Below are 7,870 nucleotides of genomic sequence, written 5' to 3' on the forward strand. Positions count from 1 at the left end.
ATGTTATTATGGTTGTTGAATTATGAAAAATTGTGATGCTATTTCTATATGTGTTGAGGTGCAAATTGTGATGTTCTATATGTGCTTTGTTGTTATTGAGTGAGAACTGTTAGATTGGGTTAATTTATTCTATGCATGTTGTAGTTTTGTGGAGGTTCGAATGGTGTGTTCGAGTACTTGTGTTCAATATTGTCTTGCCTAGGGTTAGTTAGGGTTACTTGTTGAGTACTGTTGTTGTTTGATACTTACTCCCTTGCTTTCTACACTTGTGTAGGTTACAAGCTCGGATCGTCTTGATCACCTTCTCATCTCCGTCTAAGGCTTACTGTTGGAGGTTTGTGAGGTAGCTACTCTTGTCATCTCAGCAGACACCTCTTACTTTTTCATTATGTTCTTGTTCTGTTACAGACACAATAACATCCATAGTTGTTTATCCTTTGAAATCTATTGTAATACTAGAGGCCAAATGACTTTTTCAGGCTGGGTGGGGGGTATATCGAGTTATGTTATATTTATCTGCAATGTTAATGTTATGCTAGTCTTTTATTCTATTTTATTTCCTCATTTACTTTTTTGGTTAGGTTTTAGGCTGACCCGTCTTGATAGAATAAGACATGTGCCATCACACTCAATTTTTGTATCATGACATGATCAATACTAATTAACTAGTCAAACTTTATATCAGTTGTTCCATTTTTCTATTTGGACTATGTATCACCATATACTTAATTAGGTGTGTTTTAATATATTAATGGTAATGTATAACGTTTAGATTTTAAATAAATAAATTAATAATTGAGATGTGAAATTCACAAAAATATAAAGAGTCACGTTTATTATTTTCACTTTATCTCATTAAAATTGAATTTCATATAGGATAAAGACAAGCGACCAACATATACATATATTTAAGTTGTAACCTATAAGAATATGTAGTTTCCCAATATATGAAAAACTATTAAGGTTACATATTTATTTTCTTACACAAACTTTGAACACACAACATTATTTAAAATGCTTGAATAAACACGAAGACATATCAAGCAATTAATAGTTCACTCATTGCACGCAATAATAATTTGCGATCCAAGGATATTTCATCAATAATAGTGCGCTTGTGTTATACGCAATGAAAAATCGTAGACCCAAGTATAAGACAAGTTGAACAAATAACACCTTCTTGGCAATCACCATGGACCTTGCAACGTCTCCCACAAGTAGTAATATCATCAAGTCGAAGTAATTTCCCTTTCATCTCTTCAACATCAACAGATAAGTCTCGTAATGCCATGACTTGCATCTTATTCGGAGCCCAAGAGAGATTAACTGCACATTGTAAACGCAATACTGATTAGACTTAATAATATATATCCTATATAAGGATATCAATTGACTAAGTCAGAAGTTGAGCTTGTAAGGGTTTAGGGGTTCAGTCGAACTTCTTTAGATAGACAATTACACTATTTATACATAATGAAGAATTGTATTTTATATATATACACTATATAATAGATATTAAACCCCGTTTGACTCTTTCATGTGTTTATTTCTTTATAACTTGAACCCTTTTAATGAAAATTCTGACTATGCTACTGATTTAGATATATATAACAAACTAAAAAAAAAGTTAAATATCTAAGAAATATATACTAATAAAATGGGAGAAGAGTGGTAAAAGTTTCAACCCAAAATTGCAACAAAAAGAGCAATGAAGAGAAAAGCTTGCTTAAATGAGGCCATCTTAATTAGTTTTTTGTAAAATATTGATACTTTGCTTCCTTTATGGAAGGCTTGTATTTATAGGCCTAAATTAACAAGTATTGAGACTTGTAAGAAAATGACAATCACTTAAGTATATTTTTGGACAATTTTGTCCTTTACGTTTGAAAAAAAGAGCACATTCGGTCTACACCATATATTTAAGGTAGAATTCATCGATGGTTACCTAAAGTTGACATCAACTTTCATTTAAATATCTTAACTAGGATTTGCTTATTTTAAACACTTCAGGTCAGGGTTTATTGTGTCATTTAACACTTTTTTTACCATCAACTAAAACATATTATATATGTGTGTTACACTCATGGATAATGTGTAAACTGACGAATTAAATAACAACATTTGTTATTTATGTCCAGAATAATTCTTACATATAATGGATTTTGAGTAAAAACAAAAAGTGACCAATGAATCGATGATACGTGTTACACTTTCTTTCTTTCTTAACGTGTTACACTTTCTTCTTAGCCTAATAAATAGCTTGAATCTACCAAAAATCAAACTCACTCCCTTGCAAACATTAAATTCTTTTAAGAAAGAATCTCATGAATATTTCAATATTTAAACTAATGTGTGCTTTGTATTATGCTTGATATGCTGCTTGAAATAAAATTATCACCTCTTAATATTTGTTCAAATTGAACTGATAATATAATATAAATATATAATTCAAATTATTCCTAAGAAATATTTTTAAATATGACCCTATATATTATATAGAATTACTCAATTTAGTCATTCGTTACACTTTTGGTCTATCCACATTCGTGTCATATTGAATAATCTAGTCTTTTTTCTATTCGTCATTAACAGAGTTTCAATACGAAATGAGTGAACTCCATATGTCTAAAATGTTCCATCCATATTTTACCATTTTTGTAATTGTATCACCACTAATGCTCAAAGCAATGTTAGTTTTTTTCTTCACAAGTCATAAATTGTTGGGAGTAGTTTTCTTTTAACAGTGACATCTTTCTATATTGGATCATTCTACTATCCAACTTTCTTGAGTCTCTTTTTCTTAATGAATGTTTATGTACAAAATATGGAAAAGTGTAAAAAAGAAAAAAAAAAAACTTTAACCTATTAATTTGGCCAAAAATATCTTATATATATTTATTAGATTAAAAATATCTTTAGCATTATATTTTTATTTTAAAACATCCCTAAAATTTAATTATTGAAGGGTTTATCAGGCACATTTCCTTTTTAAGAAAAGTAAAATCAATTATGATAATACTACTAAAAAGCTGGAATTAGCTGGAACTCCGTTGCTTATCCATCACTATTTCACTAGTAGTTAACAAAAAATTATTGCTAATTCATCATTAAATAAAATAAGCGATGGATTTTGATTATTAGCTCCAAAACTTATTAGTCATAAATCCTGTTCTTTATATACTTTTGTTCTTTCCTTCAAGAGAAAAGTAGAATGGAAGAGGGTCAAAATTACCTCTGAACTATGCGAAATAGATCACTTAAACCTTCCATTACATTTTGGGATAAAAAAAATGTCGATGTCGTTATTCCAAGAGACCACGAATATCCTCAAGAGTTACAAACCACCTTTAGCGGCGACAAAAGTCGCCACAAAATCCTAAAATATCTCCTCTAAAGGTTTTCATTGATTTTTAGCATTAGATTATAAGAACGATTTTGTGTTTTTTCTTCAAAATTTTTGAAAAATCACAAATGACATCGATCAAGAAGGAGTTTGATCACACTATATGTTTTATTTTTATGCCATATGTAAATCCATAGAATGTAGAATAATGCATTGTGTAGTAGGAGAATTGAGTTGAGAAGTAATTTTGGTGTATTTCGTAATAATATTGGTTGTTTTTAATATTGATAGTACACGTTATTTATTTTAGAAAATTAATTAACATATTTTTTGGTTGAAAAAACTCATCTATGTCATCCATTAAAACTTTGTCTCATGTATGTCATTTTCGTTAACAAATAGCGGCATGGATGAGGTTCTTTACTCAAATGGAAATGACATATATATATGAGTCAAACTTTTAACGGATGACATAAATGAGTCTTTTCTCAAAGTTCAATGGCATATTTGAGTCTTTTCTCTTTAATTAATGACGTGGACGAATCATAATAAATAATGATATCGCAAAATTGAAATTGTTTTCAGTTAGCAAATAATGACATGAATGAACCTTTCTCAAATGAAAATAGCATAAATGAGCCAAACTTTTAACAGATGACATAGATGAACATTTTCTCAAAGTTCGATGACATATTTGAGTCTTTTCTCTTTAATTAATGACGTGGACGAATCATAATAAATAATGATATCGCAAAATTGAAATTGTTTTCAGTTAGCAAATAATGACATGAATGAACCTTTCTCAAATGAAAATAGCATAAATGAGCCAAACTTTTAACAGATGACATAGATGAACATTTTCTCAAAGTTCGATGACATATTTGAGTCTTTTCCCATATAAAAAACATAGAGGGAGAAGAAGAAAGATTCATGCAATAAATTGTAGTGAGGACAAGAAGAGAACTTAAGAGGAGAAAGGAAAGCGAGAGAGGGTGAGGGAGAGAGGAGAGACGCAGAAGAGTGACGAACGAAAGAGGAAGAGAGAGGAAATATTTGCTACAAAATCTTAAGTGTAGCTATGTTATATAATTGGTTGAAAATACTGCAAGATTATGCATATATAATAGTCATGTTTGCTATATTATGCATTTATTTTTTTCAAAAAAAGTAATAACTAAGGTATGTTATTTTGATTGTTATTTGAATAAATAATGAATTGCACATAGGATAAAGAGAAACGCCCAACATATTCATGTATTTAAATCCCAACCTATTAGAGTAGGAAGTTTCCCAATATATGGAAAACTAATAAGGTTACATATTTATTTTCATACACAAACTTTAAAAATACAACATTATTTAAAATGCTTGAATAAGTACAAAGACATATCAAGCCATTAATAGTTCATCCCTTGTGCGCTCAAGGATATTTCACCAGTAATAGTGTGCTTATGTTACATGCATTGAGAAAATAGAGCCCCAAGTGAAACACAATTTGAACAAATAACACCTTCTTTGCAATCGCTACGACTCTTGCAAGGACTCCCGCAATTAGAAATATCACCAAGTCGAAGTAATTTTCCTTTCATTGCAGCAAATTCAATAGGTAAGTGTCGTAATGCCATCCCTTGCATCTTATTTGGAGCCCAAGAGAGATTTACTGCACATATATTGCAAACATATAACAATGATTAGAGTAATAATATATACACATCAATAGTCTAAATGTTTATAACGGACTAAAAAAGAAAATAAAACATCGAAGAACTATAGACTAATTAAATGGGAGAAGAGTGGTAAAAGTTTAGAACCTAAAATTGCAAAAAAGAAAGTAATGAAGAGAAAAGCTTGCTTAAAAGAGGCCATCTTAATTAATTTGTAAAATATATTGAAGCATAAATGTGTAAATATTGATGCTTCCCTTCCTTCATTGAAGGTTGTATTTATAGGACTAAATTAGCCAGAATAGAAACTTGTGAGAAAATGACAAAATGGTCCCTTAAATATATTTTTGAACAATTTTGTCTTTTACATTTGCAAAAGTAAGCACATTTGGTCTACGCCAAATATTTAACAAGCTCTAATTATTAGAGTTTGTGAGAAAAAATAAAACAAATTTAGAATTTAACGAGTAATACTAAAAAAATAAAACTATCTATGAACTTCGTACCTTAAAGAACTTTTTGATAATCCATCTCTAAATAGGAATAACGATGCATTTTTGTTGTTGTTTAGCTACATAATTTTCTATTGTTAATCCCTATTTTTTAAAGTAGTAAACTCACATTTGGGGATGCAAGTTTTTACAATTAAAATCTAAAGTAACAGATAACTCCTTGTATCATGACTGATGTGATAACTTGGAATAAAATTATCACCTCTTAATACTAGATATATTATACATATAATATAATATATCAATATATATAATTGAAATTTTTCATAAAAAATATTTTTATATATGATTCTATACTTTTGGTACATCCACATCCGTGTCATATTAAACCATCTAGTAATTTTATATTTGTCATTAATGAAGTTTCAACACGAAACGAGTGAACTCCATGTGTCCAAAATTTTCCATCCATATTTTACCCTTTTTGTAATTGTATCACCACTAATGCTCAAAGTAATGTTAGTTTTTTCTTCATAAGTCATAATTGTTAGGAGTAGTTTTCTTTGAGGTGACATTTTTCTATATTAAGTCATTTTACGATCCAACTTTCTTGTGTCTCTCTTTAAATGTTTATGTACTTAATATGAAAAAAGTGTCAAAATATCATTATTTTGTTTTTACTTATTGAATTAAAAATACCCTTAACATTATTATTTTTTTATCTAAAAATGCCCCTAAAATTTAACTATTGATTAGATGGGGATTTAAACAAAGTCATGTTGGTACTTGGGATAATTCAGTGTGAATTAACTTATCCAATTCAGACCCTAATTATTTATTATATATTAAACCCCACCCTGATTTCTTTCTTCTTCCACATATATTTATTTAATATTGTATATTCCTTTTATATATAGTTGGTAGTGTTTCATTTGTCAGAATCAAAATAATATGGTGTATGTGGAAAATAAAATTTTGAAATATGTATATTTTTTACTTTGGTGGTGAAATTATCAAAGTTGTCATCTTTTCATCATAGCTCTTTTTTTTTAAAAAAAATATTCTGTATACTGATAAAATTAAAAGGAAAAAGAGATAAGTATCCCTAAACTATATATATCTCAAGTTTCAGACACACACACACACACACACATATATATATATATATATTGTAATGACCCGGAAGGTTATTTTCGGGAATTTCAAACTATTCGTTGACTTGAGTTAATTAGTTGATGGGTAATTGTGGATAATTGACTCAATCGATTGCTAATGGGCTAAAGTGATAATTTATTTAAGACCCTATACTATTTAATCCATTTATATTAAAATAAGTAATAGGGATTTTCACTTTTAATATATAATTAATTTAGAAAAAAAAAGAAAGGAGAGGCGGAGGGCACAGTTCACGGCCACAAGATAAGCGACCCATGCTTCAGGTAAAATCTCAAGTTTATTTTGTTTCTGTATTGTTGTTATAGGAAAAGAATAGTATATTAATGGTTGGTGATAAGTTATATTATTATATTAATATGTCAAATTAGAAATTGGAAGGATTATGGCGGTTTTGGTGGAAAGTTTTAGGGGACAAGATCTGTATGTTGGCATTAATTAATGATTCATTCTTTCCATAGTGAAAAGTAAATTGAAATTGGAAAATGCTCTTGTGCAGGTGATTTAGACAATTAGATGGATAAGTTGTTAGTTAGGGTGCAAGTATTAAGGGTTAGTATGGTTGCCGCCACTGGTTCATAACCGATTGACTTTCATTTTTTATTTAATATTATATGAACAGATAGATATGATATTGGAAGAATTATTGTGTAAATCATATCACATGGATTGTGATTAATGGCTGGAAGTTGGGGCAATGAATTGTATTAGCATCTTTGGCTATTAAGTTGGAAAAAAAAAATTACATTCGAATTGGAATAATGGTTACAGCTTGTATACCTTTGACATAATTTAGTGGTTTCATTGGGAGAGGATGGGTTTAGATGGCTTAGATGTGGTAATGTTACGAATTGGAGTAGATTACATAGATCAATTCACGTAATTTGGCTCTGGTTTTGGACCTTTCTTATAGTTATTATATTATGATTCTAGTTTTGATATATTGAGTTATACAATTAAATATTAGGTATATTATATTATATTATATGAATTACATTAGATTGGTGATATTGGAGAAAATTGAACGAGTTGTCATGTTAATTGACATCAAGATTTAAGAACTTGATTATAATTTTGAGTGAGTTTTTGGGTCTAGGCTAAACCTATAGTAATATGAGTATTGTTAGTTTTGAAAACATATTGTGATTTTTATTTGAATAGATCGAATTGATTTAGAAGTTCAACGAAAGGGGAAGGTTCAAGTCCCGGAGTGATTGTTCGACTATTTCAGGCAAGTG

The 7,870-nt window shown here is 29.1% G+C and overlaps 1 long non-coding RNA gene across 1 annotated transcript; it reads right to left on the reverse strand.

Moving 5' to 3' along the window:
• Positions 1-907: 907 nt before the first annotated feature.
• On the reverse strand, positions 908-1,750 carry LOC102585561 (uncharacterized). Its single transcript, XR_001472984.1, has 2 exons — positions 1,686-1,750; positions 908-1,326 (listed from the first exon to the last, which is right to left on the reverse strand). It is a non-coding gene; the product is annotated as an uncharacterized lncRNA (long non-coding RNA).
• Between the last annotated feature and the right edge of the window lie 6,120 nt (positions 1,751-7,870).

This window comes from Solanum tuberosum, unplaced genomic scaffold (genome assembly GCF_000226075.1).
Source record: "Solanum tuberosum cultivar DM 1-3 516 R44 unplaced genomic scaffold, SolTub_3.0 scf00039, whole genome shotgun sequence".
NCBI classification, from domain to species: Eukaryota; Viridiplantae; Streptophyta; class Magnoliopsida; order Solanales; family Solanaceae; genus Solanum; species Solanum tuberosum.